At 44.7% G+C, this 15,715-nt stretch overlaps 1 protein-coding gene across 2 annotated transcripts in view; it reads left to right on the top strand.

Moving 5' to 3' along the window:
- The first annotated feature begins 220 nt into the window (after positions 1–220).
- Positions 221–15,715, top strand: part of SNCAIP (synuclein alpha interacting protein) — a 156,678-nt gene continuing 141,183 nt past the window's right edge. For both annotated transcript variants that reach the window (XM_007449036.1, XM_007449035.1), the window contains exon 1: positions 221–388. The gene's annotated coding sequence lies outside the window, so the exon portion shown is untranslated. The remainder of the gene's footprint in view (positions 389–15,715) is intronic.

The following is a 15,715-nucleotide window of genomic DNA, read 5'->3' as shown; positions in this document are numbered from 1 at the left end:
CTGAGGGGGCTCGCGGGCCGGGGGGGGGCGGGCACCCGGCGCACTGCAACGCGAGGGCACGGCGGCCCCTGCAGCCCGGGCAGCGGTGACCGCGCCCCCATCCCAGAGGTGCGCCCGCGCCGCGCCCCGCTTCCCTCCGCGCCCCTCCGCGCCGGCTCCGCGCCCGCCGCCCCGGGGCTGCCCCCGCCCGCTCGCGTCTGTTGCGGGGCCCGGGGAGCGGCGCCGGAGGCCCGGCCGCATTGTGACGTAGCGGGGCCGCGGCAGCGCCTCCGCCGCCAGCCCGCCCCGGCTGCGGCGGTTCCTGCTCCCGCCGCCGCCGTCCATCCGTCCGTCCGTCCGTCCGTCCGTAGTCCGCGCTCCCGAGCCGCCGCAGCGCAGGGCGCCCCCGGTGAGTCCAGGTCCTGGGCGGGCGCCGCGGGCGGCTGAGCTTTCCAAGTTTGCACCGGGCGACCGGGGCGGGTGTCGCCCTGTCTCCCACCGAGCCCCGGGCCCCCTTTGTGCCGCGAGTCCCGGCTGCTCGAGTAGCGGCGGTGCCTCTGCAGAAAGGGTTTGGGGGGAGGTCTCTACAGCGACGGCGGCGGCAGCTGCCAAGCGGCTACTCTCCTTGGGGGAGGGGGGAACAGCCCCCGCCTCAATTTCCAAAGGATTGTTCTTTTCATTTGCCGGTTTCGTGTGTGTATTATTCTTGCTGCCACCTGGGATCGTATCGGAGGCAGGGATGGGCAGTGTCGCGGCTCCTAAGAGCTGAGATAATGAGGGGCGAAGTAATAGTAATAGCAACAGCACCACCAACAATAATAGTAATCGCAGAAGAGGGACTCCTGGGGTTGCCACGGCCCAAGGGGAGCCCCTCGCTCAGCCGCACCGCGCCCACTGGCTGCTCCGTCTTGCCCGGGCTTCGACCGCCACCCTCGGGCGCCGTCCTGCGTCCTGGGCTCGTCCGCGTCAGTTTTAGCCTGGAGTGTTTGTCTCCTGGCCTTCTTCCGTGGTGATGAGTTTCATCTGCAGGTGGTAAGTGAGGTGAACTGGTATTTTGGCTATTGTCAAATGCCACGTTTTGTTTATTTCATTTTTACGAAAAGAAAAGAGGGAAAATTATGAGCCATTACTGGCAGCCATACAGTTTCCACAGGAAATACTAGCATTCTTTGAGGAACACGCTACTGCTTGCGGGGAAGAAAGTCTTTGGGAAACAAAAAGGCAACAGCATTGTTGCTCATTTTCAATGGACCGCTAGGAGGGGGGGAAACGTGGTGTTTTTTCCTGTGGGAACAGGCTTTCCTTGGGAAAGTTAATTAAGCTTACTATCGGAGGCCGTTTTTCACTTGCTGGTGGCTGGGCCCCACTCCTCTTGGCTGTTACTGACAAGTGTCCATCAAAGAGCCCAGAGGAAGGGAGAACCACTGCAGGGCAGTCTCACCACACACCACGTGCTGTGGAGCCCAGCCAGGATGCAGTTTGCAAAATGAAATAAGGGCTGTCTGGGGAGGTTTATGAGGATTACATGTGTGCAGAGTATGTCAGTCCTTCAAGGTGTCACTCTAAACACGTCATTTTCAAGCACGGCTTTCCTTGCTGAATCTGCAGGAAGGCAAAAACCTATTTCTCTTATTATGGAGCAGATGTCCCAGTTGGGAATGGGTTGAAATCTGTATTTCATTTGTACATACTGAAATTTTAAAAGGCAAAGAGGACAAGGTGTGTGAAAGCAGTATGTTAATGTGCTTACATCTGGGAGAGAATGTCTGTTGGATATTTCTGATGCATCTCAATATTAAATTACATTCAGCTTGGTTAGAGTCTAGGGAGACACCCTTAAGGTGTCCTTAAAACTATTTGAAAAGGTGCGTCATTTTCATCACCATAGCAGAAGTCTCTCTGGAAGGCAGTATTAACTGAAGATTACCCATAACCAAATATGTAGGAGTTCCAGGTCTAGAAACAGGAAGAAAATCATGGTCGTTCTCTTAAGGATCTTTGGACATCTCAGTTAGGAATTAAATATAAAAAATAAGCTATACAATTTTGCACATAAACTTCATTTTATTTATAGCAAGCATTTCATGAGGAAAGGTTACAATATGGTGGATTTGAAATGATGCTGCATTTATTGATTTGACATTTATTGTGTATTGATATCCAAAAGGAAGGGACTAAAGCAAATTAATTTCTCTGTCTACTATGTCACAGCTTTGCTACTTCCAAGTAGTTGTTCTTGTGCAGGTATATAGTAGAAATGCAGAACAGAGGCCAATAAACTGTGTGCGCTGTTGTCTCGGAAGGAATTGTAATGGTACTTTACTGCTCTTAAGAGGAGGGAAACCCACATAACCATCTAATACAAACAAATGATCTTTGATATTATCAGAGAAATCCTGGAGCTGTTTTTCTTGCCATACTGAAGGCATTTGTTGTCAAGAGAGGAAATCTCCCAAGGAGCAGGTACATCATTATAAGAAACACAAGGGAATTTCTCTTTTAAATGCAAAATCTAATTGAACAGCAGCAAGAGAATCAGTGACACTCTTAGAAGGCTTGTTTTTGGCAGTCTGTCAGATTAGGGTTGCAAACCACATAGGAGAAATAAGTGTCTTGGGAGAAAAATAAATTTCCTGGTGAAAATCAGACATTTGCTTCTGTGAAGCTTTTACCTTTATATACTTGTTTCCTTGTGCCCCTTAGACTGGTGTGCAGATTCCACTTACAAGAATTAATTTTCTGAAAATGAATCAATGAAATGGTTACTAATATGATTTATACTATGCATGATTTTTTAAAATGTATGGTTATTATCAAGATTTATGCCGTAACTTGCAAACCTCAAGGCCCCCCCTTTTTTTTTTATTTCAAATTTATTATTTTTGGCTGTGTTGGGTCTTCGCTACTGCGCGTGGGCCTTCTCCAGTGTGGCGAGCAGGGGCCACTCTTCGCTGCGGTGCACAGGCTTCTCATTGCGGTGGCCTCTCCCGCTGCGGAGCACGGGCTCCAGGCGCGCAGGCTTCAGTAGTTGTGGCTTGCGGGCTCTAGAGCGCAGGCTCAGTAGTTGTGGCGCACAAGCCCAGCCGCCCCGCGGCATGTGGGATTTTCCTGGACCAGGGCTCGAACCCGTGTCCCCTGCATTGGCAGGTGGACTCCCAACCACTGTGCCACCAGGGAAGCCCCCTATGCATGATTTTTTGCTTTACATAGGTTAGATAACTAGATTTTATATTTTATGGTTTGTATCTTATTAGCTCTTTCTTTAAGCTTTTAAAATTAATGATCAAAATATGTGTTGAAATGATTAATGTTAATTGATATGATTGATGGCTGGGCCCTGGAAAAGTACTGATTGATTCCTAAATAGTCATTGTGTATACACTTTGTACATACATGGGATATAAAAATATGCAGAGTCTCTTCACAAGGAACTTACAAGGGGGAAATAGGACACATGAAAAATAATGGTGCAAAAGATGAAAGAAGATATTTTATGATTGAGTGCCCAAGACACTGAGTAGTAATTGAAAAGGAATTCCCAGGAGAAATTAACCAAATCAGCTTAGATATCAGTTATCCATTGCTGTGTAGCAAATCACCCCCAAATGTAGTTGCTTAAAATGACGCTGTAGCTTGCGATTCTGTGGTTGGCAGTTCAGGTTGAGTTCAGCTAGGTGGTTCTTCTGCTGGTCTTGGTTGAGTTCCTCAGTTATCTTCAGTCAGCTGGTAGTTTGGATGAGCTAGGATGACCCCATTTATGTCTGGCTGTTATTAGGTCACATTAACAGGTAACTGGGGCATGTGCCTCCCATTCTCCAGCTGACTAGCGTGGGCTTCTTTATGTGGCAGACAAGCAGTGCTCCAAAAGCAGTGAAAGAGGAAACCCCAATTCAAGGTGATTTTTAAGCCTCTGCTTGTACTGTATTATAGTTGCTACCTTCCCATTGGCCAAATCAAATCACAAGGTCACCCCGGATTCAAGGGGTATTGAAAGACTCTACTTACGATCAGAGGGAGCTACAAAAAATTGTAACAATATTTTTTTCAATCTAGTACGTGTATGAAAACACTTGTTCTAGCAAATGTTTTGTGCTGAGGGATAGTGTACTATAAGATAGTATACTTGGAGACAGCCCAGAATTGAGGCTAGGGAATTGCCCTATAAATCATTGTGCTATAATCTTTGTTCTGAAAACCACAGGTAGAGGAGGAGGAGTGACAGAGATAAAATTTTAGCCATATCCTCTCCCAGCGGCGTTAGGATGGTCTGGAGACAGTAGGTTGGTAGTAGAGTCAGCAGTCCCTGGTGGGAGGTGAGGAAAGCTCTGCAAAGGTGGAGGCAGAGAGAATGGAAAGGGAGGGATCGACCTGGAAGAGCCCAGATTTATCGTTAGGTGACTGATTACAGTCAGAATCATTATGAGAATTAAAAAAGCTTAAGTGATTGAAAGAATGATTGTGCTGTTGTGAGAAATAGAGAAATCAATAAGTGATTTATTTGGGGGGAGGAGAAAAATTCAGTTCCAGGAAGGTTGATTAAAAGAGATAAATTGAATGTGAAAGTACTTTACAAACTGCAGAGTATGCTATGAATGTCACTATTGCTTAGTGTTTAAATGGCAGTGGATTATATATACCGCTAAAGTTTCTCTAGTTGTAAAGCAACAGAAAACAAAATGCAACCTGGAGGATATCCTAAGGGTCAAAGGGAAGTCAGAACCACTCTCAGGATAGAAACAAAACCTCTCTGGGGGGCTGGGGAGTAGGAACTGAAGTTCTTTTTCCTGAGGCACACAGCTGGAGGTCTGCCCATGGAAGGCTCTGCCCTTGGACTTAGTGAAGCAGGAAAGAGAACTCCTTGGGCCTAGTTTGAGTGGCAGGCACACTGCTGAGCCAGAAGCCTTGACTGACGGCCCCGCTAAGACAGCACACCATAGGGAATAGGTGGGTGCTTCTTCAAAGGACATGGGAGCACTGCTATCAGAATTGGGAATGGACACAGGGTGGCAAAACCAGCCAGTATCTGCCAGAGATGAACACTTGAAGATTTATTTGAGCCTAGCCACTGGGAAGCAGGCAGGGTAGGAGGTGACAATTTAGGCACGTTTACATAGAGATGTCAGCACATTAATGACAGTTAAACCCATGGTAGTGGCAGGGTTTTCTCATGGAGGGAGAGTAGAGAAAGGAGAGAGCCGGCACAATGCATCATCCAGGCTCCTCCATAAACGTCAGTGGATATTTTATTAGAGGGGAGAGGAACGCAGAACACGTTCTGTGCCGTCTTTCACCTGAGGGCTCAGTCGAGGTGCTGCTTCGCCAGCCTTGTTTTATTGGTGGCTAGGCTGAAATTCGGGTGGTGTCCTTACTATCGGGTGCAGCTGTCAGGCCAGCCCGAAACACCTGGCCTTGCTCACATCACACGATCAGTCGCAACAGCACACAGAGCTGCTCTTTATGGAAGGGCCTCGTATGGACCAGCTCAAACCTGAGCGTATGCTTTTCATTTCTGTTGCACAAGTCTAAGAACCCTGAAGGTACTCAATAAATGTTAACTTAATGAGTGAAGGTGCCAGTATCTGCCACAGTAACATTTTCTAAAGCAGTGCGGTCTGGCTTTTCATTATTCACAAAATAATTTGCTATAAAGTCCCTAAATGTCTTTTGCAGATTTAAATGTTCTAAGGTGCTAGTGTCACAGTAATATAGGTTTTTATAATCCACCACTTACAAAAATAGACTCCGGGGTTTTTTTTTTTTTTGAAATACAATTGTCTTTACTTTTTTGTATTTGTCAGCAAGTCACAGAAACCCAGTGTTCAAGTAGGAAGGGACATATCCTGACTCCTGTATTGGAAAAGTTCAGGAAGGATCCAGTTCTGCTTTTGTCTTCTTCATGGTGGTAAAATATTCATCAGCAGCTTTAGCCTTACTCCCTGTGGGAAAACAGAATAATTCAGGATTTACTCTAATTAGACCGCTTTGGTCATATGCTCATGCCTGAACCTGTTCTTATGGCCAGAGATTGGGAACACGCTTCTTGGCGCGGCCTTGATGGTGGGTCCAGTCCTGGAGCCTTCAGGAATGGGAGGGAGTCTGTGTGAGGAGTGGGTGGGAGGTGGGAGAGGTACATGGGAGGGTGGTCAGCAAAGCCCTCCTAAACCGAATGACCTGAGAGCAGGGAACGGGTGGTTTTTAAAGAGAAAATATTGAAAAGAAGAGAAAGTGGAGGCTGTGCAAACAGAAACAGCAGATATCTACTGTTCCATCTGTTTTCCCCAGAGAACATAGCATATCTCACTAAGCCACTGAGCCATAAACCTGGGAATGGTCCTGGTCTGACTGTCTCTCTTTCTACCTCCACCTAATCAATCACCAGGGCCTCCTGTTCCATCCCTCAATCTTACTCTTTTTCCCTGTGTTAGTTTAGACCCTCCCTGTTTCAGTCCTCACAGCTCACCTCTAAAATGCTGCCTCCCATCTCTCCCTACCAGGCCGTTCTCCTCACCACTGCCTGAGAGCTCTTTCTAAAGAACAAATAGTTAAAATCAAATCATGCATCCGTGGTCAAAAGGTACAAATTTCCAGCTGTAAAATAAATAAGTCATGGGGGTGTGATACACAGCATGGTGACTGTAGTTAAAAATAATATATTGCATATTTGAAAGTTGCTAAGAAAGTGGATCTTAAAAGTTCTCATCAGGGCTTCCCTGGTGGTGCAGTGGTTCAGGGTCCGCCTGCCGATGCAGGGGACACGGGTTCGTGCTCCGGTCTGGGAAGATGCCACATGCCGCGGAGCGGCTGGGCCCGTGAGCCATGGCCGCTGAGCCTGCGCGTCCGGAGCCTGTGCTCCGCAATGGGAGAGGCCACAGCAGTGAGAGGCCCACGTACCCCAAAAAAAAAAAAAAAAAAAAAAAAAAAGTTCTCATCATAAGGAAAAAGTTGTAACTATGTGTAGTGATAGATGTTAACTAAACTTATCGTGGCGACCATTTCATAATATATACAAATATCAAATCATTATGTTTTGCACCTGAAACTAATACAATGTTATATACCAGCTGTATCTCCATAAAAGAAGAACCATTCAAAACTTCATGGCCCTGGGGAAGAAATCCAAGCTCTTAACCATGAATTCCAGGATTCCCCATGATGTGTGCCCTGTTGGACACAGCAGATGGATGGGAGTGAGGGTGTGCAGCACACTTCTTTTAGCTGTCCACATAATCCTCATGCTGTGCTGACCTCTCTAACATTAAGGTCACCAAATGTCCATTTGCTCTCTCATCTTCATACTTTGGCATGTGCTGTTGTCTCTGTGGAATATTGTTTCTCCTTTCTTGACCTAGTGAACATTTACTCCTCCTCCTAGACACAACCCAAGTATTATTCTTTCAAGAAGCCTTTGCTGAACACCCCCTCCTACCCAGCCCCTCCTCGGACTTGACCCTGTGGTCAGCGTTGGGTATACTAGTCTGTCTCTGTTCCTGCTCTAAATGTCTTTAGCGAGGCACTGTGCTTCCTCGTCTTTGTATATTCCTGTGCTTAGTACAGTACCTCTCACATCAGGGATGCACAATAATTTTTAAATGAATGAATGAAATATGTGTACTGAAATGTTAATCTTCAGGTTTTTAAGGTGATTTTTCAGGTTTTTTCTATTTCCTTTAACTTGATTCTCATATTTGCATCGTGGAACATTGGACATGAAGACAGGTTCTCTTTGAAATTGCTGCTCAGACACTTTTGCAGCAGTTCTCCCAACTTCTCGTTTCCTACTTGGTCACTAAGAGCTGCCTTAAGAAAGAGGTGGGAAAATAGCAGTGGCCCAAAGTTAATCTCAAGGCTAGAATCTGTGGCTCAGGGATCAGATGAGGAGTACTTTTTCTTCCTACCGTAGAGAGGGCATCTAACAGTTAATATTTGAGGTGCTTACTCTGTGTTGCAGTTATTCTTAGGGAATCCTCACAGCAGCCCCAGGAAAGAGATGTTACATTCTCAGGCTTCCTCTCTGTGTGAGAAAACTAACATTCAGAGAGTTGAAGCCGCTAAGCTCCCTCTTCCTGGAGCCTGCAGAGCTGCCAGCCACTCATCTGGGTTGTTGAGGCTGAGACCCCATCCCTGACTGGTCTCCCAAGTCATCCACTATGATGTTTTTGTTGTTGTTCTAGAACGAAGTGACCGCTTCCTAAGAATAAGACATTCCAGCTGCCTTCCTTGGCCATCAATTATGTCAGAAACACTATGGAAGAAGTTGTTTAAAGACGTAAGGACACCAGTACTCTATGTAGCTGAAATTAAGATGAATGTCTACTTTAGAAATTCCAATTATGTTCTCGTGAATCTACCGTTGCCAGATAATAAAGGCCTCTTACAGAGGTTGTACTGTCATGTGTAAAATGTAGGTCTCTTGGACAGGCATGGAAGAGGCTTAGTTCTGAGAATCACGCATAAAGTTATACCAAAGATACACAAAATGAGCTAAACACTTTGGAAGCCGCAGAAGCTTAAGAATGTTTCTTAACCTGTTGTCAGTCTGAGAGCATTTTGAGGCTCTGATGAAAGCTATGGTTTCTTTCCTTAGAGAAAAAAGATGTGCACACACACCACTTTGTATCTGATTTCAAGAGTTTCCATCTGTGGATTTCCTGGGGCTCCGTGGCCTCCAGATTAAAAACCTTGCTTAAAAGCTGTAATCTGGAAGAAGGGTAACAGCCATTGTTGAGTGTTTACCGTGTATCACATGTGATCATTTATCATGATCACCATGTGCCAGTCCTTTCTGAAAAGCACATCATAGCCAACCAGCCCCTAAGACGTGCATGATGAGCCCTGTTTTAAGCTGTGGAGAGTGAAGTTTGGAGAAGGCACTTACTTGTCTCCCAGCTGCCAAGCGGTGAGCGTGGAATTAAACGCAAAACCCAGATCTGCATCACTGCTCCTTCACTCCATTCTTCTTACCAGGAGAGGCATGAGACCCGGCCAGTGCGACTCCCAGCCTCTGTTAGTCCTGACTGCCCTCAGCCTTGAGCTTCCCCGTTGAAAGTCAGTCAAGTGGCTGCTTCTGCCTCAGGAGCCTCCTGGAATGTTTCCAGTGCCAGAGTGGACAGGTGCTGGGAAGGTCTCAGCTCACTGTCGCCCGCCACGCAGAGCAGATAACATCCCTAGAGAGATGCGGCCCGACTGCCGGACCATCCCTGGGTGAGCGCCGCACTTGGTCCGGAATGCCGTTTACACACCTGGAAACTTTAACTCAGCACATCCTCAACAACACAAACGACTGCATGTTCTCCATTTGAGCCCGTCCACAGATGTTTATCGTGGGCGCCTGTTTGCCCGGCTCCGTGCTCGGAGCTGTGGTCACGGCAGCACACAGATGTGGGTCCTGAGCTCTTGGCGCTTACACCCAGCTCACATCTAGCAGAGAAGGGGGCTAACAAAGAATTTAAATAAAGTGCGATAAGTTGGATGAAAAAGGAAGTATAAAGGACTCATTCCATTCTTTGTAGTTTCAAAACTCTAATCCCAAACATGTCTATTTCTCTAGCCCTTTCCGTCCTCCCTCTCAGGGTGTTGAGGGGGCTTCAGGTTTCCAGAGACTTGGTTGACAGAGGAAGGGGGACCCACGAGCAGGGCAGTTCCTCTCAGGTCCCCCTTTGCAGGTGAGAAGGCAGAGTGACCAGACAATAGGCCACAGATGGAGTGAAGACAAGGCTGCCTGGTCGGTCTGGTCCCGGCAGAGCATGGCTCCCCGTAAACCACAGGCTGCTTCTCAGTTATTGGTGATGTGACTCTTGTCCTTGTTTTGGTCTTCGTGTTGTAGTCTCTCTGCTGCAAATGAATCCGGCGGCTAAGCACCCTTCAGGGAACAAACACACCGTCAGTCTCTGCTCCCTCTTTGTAGCCCCTCTGGGCTCCCCGTGTGTCACCTTTTCTCTCATTCCACGGTTACTTCTCCCCTCTCGCCCACCTGCCCCCGAGACAGCCTCCTGGGTTTTCTCCCCAAATGTCTGCTTGTGACCAGAACAGCCTGCTAGAAATAAATAGCATCCATGGATGCGAGCCCCATAGGTCATTTCAGATCTTCCAGTAGGCACAGTAAGAAAAGTAGAAGGAAACAGGTGAAATTAATGTTAATAATGTTTTACTTAACCCAGTATATCCAGAGTATTAGCATTGCCCTATGTGACCAATATTTTAAAAAATCATTAACCGATTCTTTGCATTCTTTTTTCCCCAAACTCTTTGAAATTTGAGTGTATTTAATTGTTTTAATTTTTAAAAATTTTTATTGAGATATAGTTGATTTACAATGCTGTGTTAGCTTCAGGTATATAGCGAAGTGATTCAGTTATACATATATATATAAATATATATACTCTTTTTTTATATTATCTTCCATTATACGTTATTACAAGATATTGAGTACAGTTGGGTGTATTTTATTCTTAACACAGACCAGCCATGCTTGCCATCCTCAGTCACCACATGTGGCTTGGTGGCTACTGTGGTGGCCTGAAGGCTCGGGATCTGAGGAGGCCCTGGGAGTCCCAAGGGCAGACTCAGCCACCACCACCTCTATCCCCCCCAGCACTTAGCTTGTGCCTCTGCCGTCGCCCCACCAGGAGGTGTTGTACTCGGCTGTCTGCTCTCTTGAACATGGGCCTGTGGGGACAGGCAACGTGTCGGTCATCTCTCTGTCCCTCGTATAGAGTGCAGTGTTTAGGAGGCCCACAGTTGGCATTTGGGACATTGAACGCGTTAAAGGATGGGGGAGGGTTATTTGTAACCTCAGGAGCGGAAGGGATTGGTATGGGGGAGGGGGCCCACCCCTGGCTCCTGCCTTGCGACCCCTGGTTCTGTCCGGTGCCGCAGAACTGCATTTGAGTCAGACTGAGTGGACAGGGGGCCTCGACAGTTAAAAGGGACATTCTAGCCTAGAATCGTGCTGAGCTTCTATGCGTCTCATTGAACTTGAAGCTTCACCTCCTCTAATACTGAATACTAGGGGAACTTATCTGCAGTTAAGCATGTTAAACTGTAACGTCTTATTTAACGGCGGTAGGGGAGGGGGCGTAAGCAGGACAGACCAAACACCAAAACAAAACTTGTCCACTGGAGAAGCCTCCCAGCGAGATTACAAAGAAGGCCATCTGACATCTAGAACATTAAATACACAAAGAAGGAATAGCCTGCATCAGGGAGCTGTTAGAGTCATAATGATGAGCTTTCTCTATGTTTCCAGTGGTTTTAGAGTCATCACTACGCCCCCTGAGAGAATGGGAGATTTATAGGCTGAGTCAATTTGCCTTTGCACATACAGTATTTAAATTTTGCAAGTTCTCCTAACCAACTAATGTGCATGTGCTTGCTGGTCTACTTTACCCCTAATGATAAATGCCACTTAAAATAATTGATTCAACCAAATCTCAAAGATTGGTACTGTGACAAAACCATACTGATCACATATTCAAATAAATTCAAAGTTTGTAAAGGGGAGAAAACATTAGTGTTTGATCTGTTAAGTCATATAAGCGTTTAAGAAGGACTTCTTGTATCAGAAAAGAGTATGGTTACCTCAGGCCCACTCAAAGGGTACGTTGAAATAGAAAGTGGAATGAGGCCTAGCCTCTGTTTTCTGCAGTTGATTCCCATTTTCAACCTGGAAAGCTCCTTGACCTCCTTGAGGTTTTTGTTTCTCAGAGTACTTACGGGGAAAAGTAAATCCTGCTGTCACACACTATGTAGGAGGAGGATGAATGAAGTCTAGAGAATGTTTTGAACAATTCCTCAAAAAAACTATTTAGAACAGTTGGAGGGCAAAGTAGCTGCCAATATTTTTGCAGACTAAATTCTAAAAAGCCAGAAAGATCGTAGCATACATCCAATTGTAAATAACCGAACACTAACCATGTTTAAGTAATTCGAAGATCTATTTTTAATAAGTCAAGGATGGTTCAAGACAGACAGTGCTTTTTATCTGTTGGCTCCAGTTTGGGCAAGGCTGCTTTCATGTGAGTCTCTTAAAAAGAACTCGTGCCTGTCTGTATCTGCAGTGTCCTTTGTCCAACATGACGGCTCTGGTGTGCTGTGTTGGTGTAATTGAAAACCTATAAAAAGGCTGAGAGTTACTTTTGAACTGGCTCGGTGAGCTTGGACTGGATTTGTCAAAGTGGTGAAAGGTTTAAAGGAATTTTCATAAATGAGGTCTCCAACCTGTGTTTTAGCCATACAGTTCCAGTGAACTCTGAGGCCCCGTGAACTCAGAGAAAAGCAGTCATATCAAGATGGAAAATAATGATTCATTTTCATTCCCCGAGTTCTGCAGACATAAGCACGCTTAGCCGCTGATCATCATAATTTAGCAGTACTGTTGTGCACTAAAAATGCAATTTAAAAACCTAATGTTTAATTAAGTTGAGTACTCCAGATTAACAAGGTTATACATCTTAGGCACAGGATATAGCGCAGTGTTTACTCCTGTTGCTAGGAAATAACAGAGTTCTTCACAAGTTACAGGTTGATTTGGTAAGACGAGGGATGTAAGTTTCTCCCGCTAACAGACTTGATGGATTCTGCTTTGTTTGTGTTTCATAATGTATGTAAATGCATTTCATGCCCCAGAAGTCCTGCACACTCAGAGCTTTTGTTGGTAACAGAAAGCCCAGGTATGTGCACCTAAGTAAACAAACGTTTAGAGGATATTTGAAAGAGTGATTTTACCTAGGGCTCGTGGATGAAATCAGCTTCATCAAGCATTTGAGTTTTTAATGAAATGAATTTGTCCGTTTGTTAGAATTATCAAGAAAATAGATTGTTCTTTAATGTGTAATTATCAAGAGGCTAATTAATGGTTTTGCATTCTTGCCATTAGTGGGAAACTGTCAAATTAGTATCAAAATTTAATCCAGGTTGATGGTTTTCCAAAATCATTAAAACTTGCATGTAGGAAATCAACTCTGCTATTCTTTTTTCCCTTTCCCTCCCTTTGGCAAACCTCACTGCGTGACACATTGTACAATAGTTTTTAAAAATGCAAAGCTAATGCTTGCACAGCATGAAAGGGAGTAGCTATGCCAGCTCACTTGCCTTGTCCCTGGAAAAGACGAAAGATTTCTATGTGCTGTTTCAGTCAGAGCCAGGCGTGAAAGAGTGGCCTCCCCAAGCTCAAAAGCAGAACTAAGAAAAAACCCACGGGGACAAATTTCTGTTTGATCTGTTTGAGGCAGGCCCTTGTTCACAGGGCCGAGATTTCAAAGCAGAGGCCCTTCCTAAAAGATGGAAAATAGCAGAATACTTGATTGTGTTGAGAAACAATATCAGCTTTTGGATGGCTTGTGCTTATTACAGGATTTTATCCTATATCCAAACTCAGAACAACTTGGGGAGAAGAAGGGGAGGGTGCTGCTGAGGGGCAGGATTCTGACCGCACTCCAGGATATGTGCCCATGACCTCTCTTGGTGATGAACACACTTTAAACTTCCTTCTGGGTAATTATTGACTCATTTCTGTAGAAAGCCACTTGTTGATTTTGGTAAGAATGTTTTCTCAGTCTGTGCAAGTAGCCATAGCACAGTTTCAGGTACATGCTATGTGATCAATACCTGTTGGCTGAGTAAATGAATCCTTCAACATGTCTTGCAAGTAAATGTATCAATAATATAAGACCTAAGGCTTACTCCACTGCAGTAAATAGAGGTTAAAGGCTTGTGTTCTTAAAAGATATCATCGTGTAACCTGTGTTATTTATACTCAGAGCATCCCTCTGAAGCAGCATACTGTCAAACAAGTGGGCAAAATGCCATATGATGGAAGGTTGCACTGCTCAGCCGCTAGCTGGAATAAGTGAGGGAATTGTAAGAGGCCTAAGACCTGCTGTTATAGAACTTTTGATGCTAGAAGGGCATTTGGAGATTTGACAGTAATGAGATGGAAAGGCGAGATGACCAAACTGGCACACAAATTACAAGCTTTTAGGGTGTGGTGATTATTTGCTGTCATTCTTACTGTCACCTGAAATACCCAACAGCACTCTTATAAATGGTGTGGGATAAAGGTGGTGGATGGAGGAGACTGCTACATTGGTTATGGGCGTTGGTATGAGTCTCAGAGCACAGCCTGGCTCAGCCTCTTACTGTGTGTGTGATTTGGGACAGCTTACTGAACCTCTTGATATTTTGATATTATTTTTTTCTTTCTCTAACAAGTATCTATTGATTACTTCATGTATTCAAGGTAAGTTTTGAATGATTAGGATAAAACGGGAATCATGGATATCTGATCCACTCTCTTCCTTTCTCCACCTGCTCTGTGTGCTGAGATATTTGGACTGAATCAGTAGGCTTCTTTGTTCTCTGGCTTCTGGTTGGGTTTGGACAATGGGAGGCATCAGGAAGAGACGAGCAAGCAGGTGGGGAGAGAGGGTTTGCACTATTTATTCCTGGGCTCCCTCCTTAGCAGCTCGCCTCCTTAGACTATAGGCCACTGTTCTTGTCACACGAGCACCTCCCTAAGGCCACTTTCTGAATTCTGGTAACTGTGTCCTCCTCCAGACACTTCATACTGATAAATGCTCCCCTTTAGTCTTACTAGCCCAGGGTACTGCACCATCTCTTGTAGTTTTTCCAAACCCTGCCCACACCTTTGCAAATGATCTCTTTATTAAAATACCCTCAAATGGCATTTGATTGTGCCACCTGTTTCCTCGGGGAACCTCACACAAGTGGTTACTTGTTTCAGAGGTCATTGTAAGAATGACATGATTTAGCTAGAATTTAAAACAATGATTGGCTCACAGTAAGTATTCAACGAGGTTAAATATGATTATCGTCATCAGTTGTTTTTTATTACAAAATATTGAGTTTGTCATATTCATTGTTATTACAGTGTTTTAAATTTTTTAAAAGATGAGAAGAAAACAACTATCATGTTGCAGATGTTAAAAGTGGAAAAAGTGAAACAGAGAAGTCAAGGGCTAAAGTCACACAGTGCTTCAGTTCTAGAACTAAAAAATGAATTAAAGATTTTTGACCTTGATTCTTTGCACAGGGTACACAGTCACAACATGTCTGGAAAAGAAAGCTACAACTTCAAAGTATTTAGTAAATTAAAACATAACCTACTTGGAGTAAATGGGCATGCCAAATGTAATGCATCCTATTTGTGACCACTAAATAATAATTGAGTTGAATCATGGACACCTCAGCATCTTCACCTTAATTAATGTAAGAGCTGAGGCTGAGCATTTTCACATTTATACCATCTCGGTAGTATCAAGACAGATGATCCTTAGGACTGAATTTCTTACAGACTCTTGAGGGTAGATACGTTTATTTGTACTCAGAGTTGAATAGGAGACCAGCGTTATGATGCTTGTATAGTAGATTTTCTGCACACACACGCAGTTTTCTAACTTCCATCTAAGAGTTCTCATTCTTAAGTCACATAAAATAGGTCACTCTGGTATTTGGAACCATCTCATCTTTAACTTATAGTACACTCATTAAACTGTTTGTCAAGAGTGAAAACTAATGAATTCCCTGAAGGAGTAGTGGTCAGTTTGAAAAATGAAACATCCTACAACGTCTTTCCATTCGATAATAAATTTGTCATAATTGTTGAAAGTTCAGACCATATGGATGTATCTTTCAGTGTCTTGGAAAAATTTTATAAGTATTCGCTAAGAAACTAGAAAGAAAGTGAATTTCAGAAATGTCTCTTTTTTACAATTAAGTA

The sequence above is a fragment of the Lipotes vexillifer genome, unplaced genomic scaffold (genome assembly GCF_000442215.2).
Source record: "Lipotes vexillifer unplaced genomic scaffold, Lipotes_vexillifer_v1.1 scaffold1124, whole genome shotgun sequence".
Classification (NCBI taxonomy): Eukaryota; Metazoa; Chordata; class Mammalia; order Artiodactyla; family Lipotidae; genus Lipotes; species Lipotes vexillifer.
Note: the sequence above shows the minus strand (reverse complement) of the source record. Positions and strands in the feature narration are given on the sequence as shown.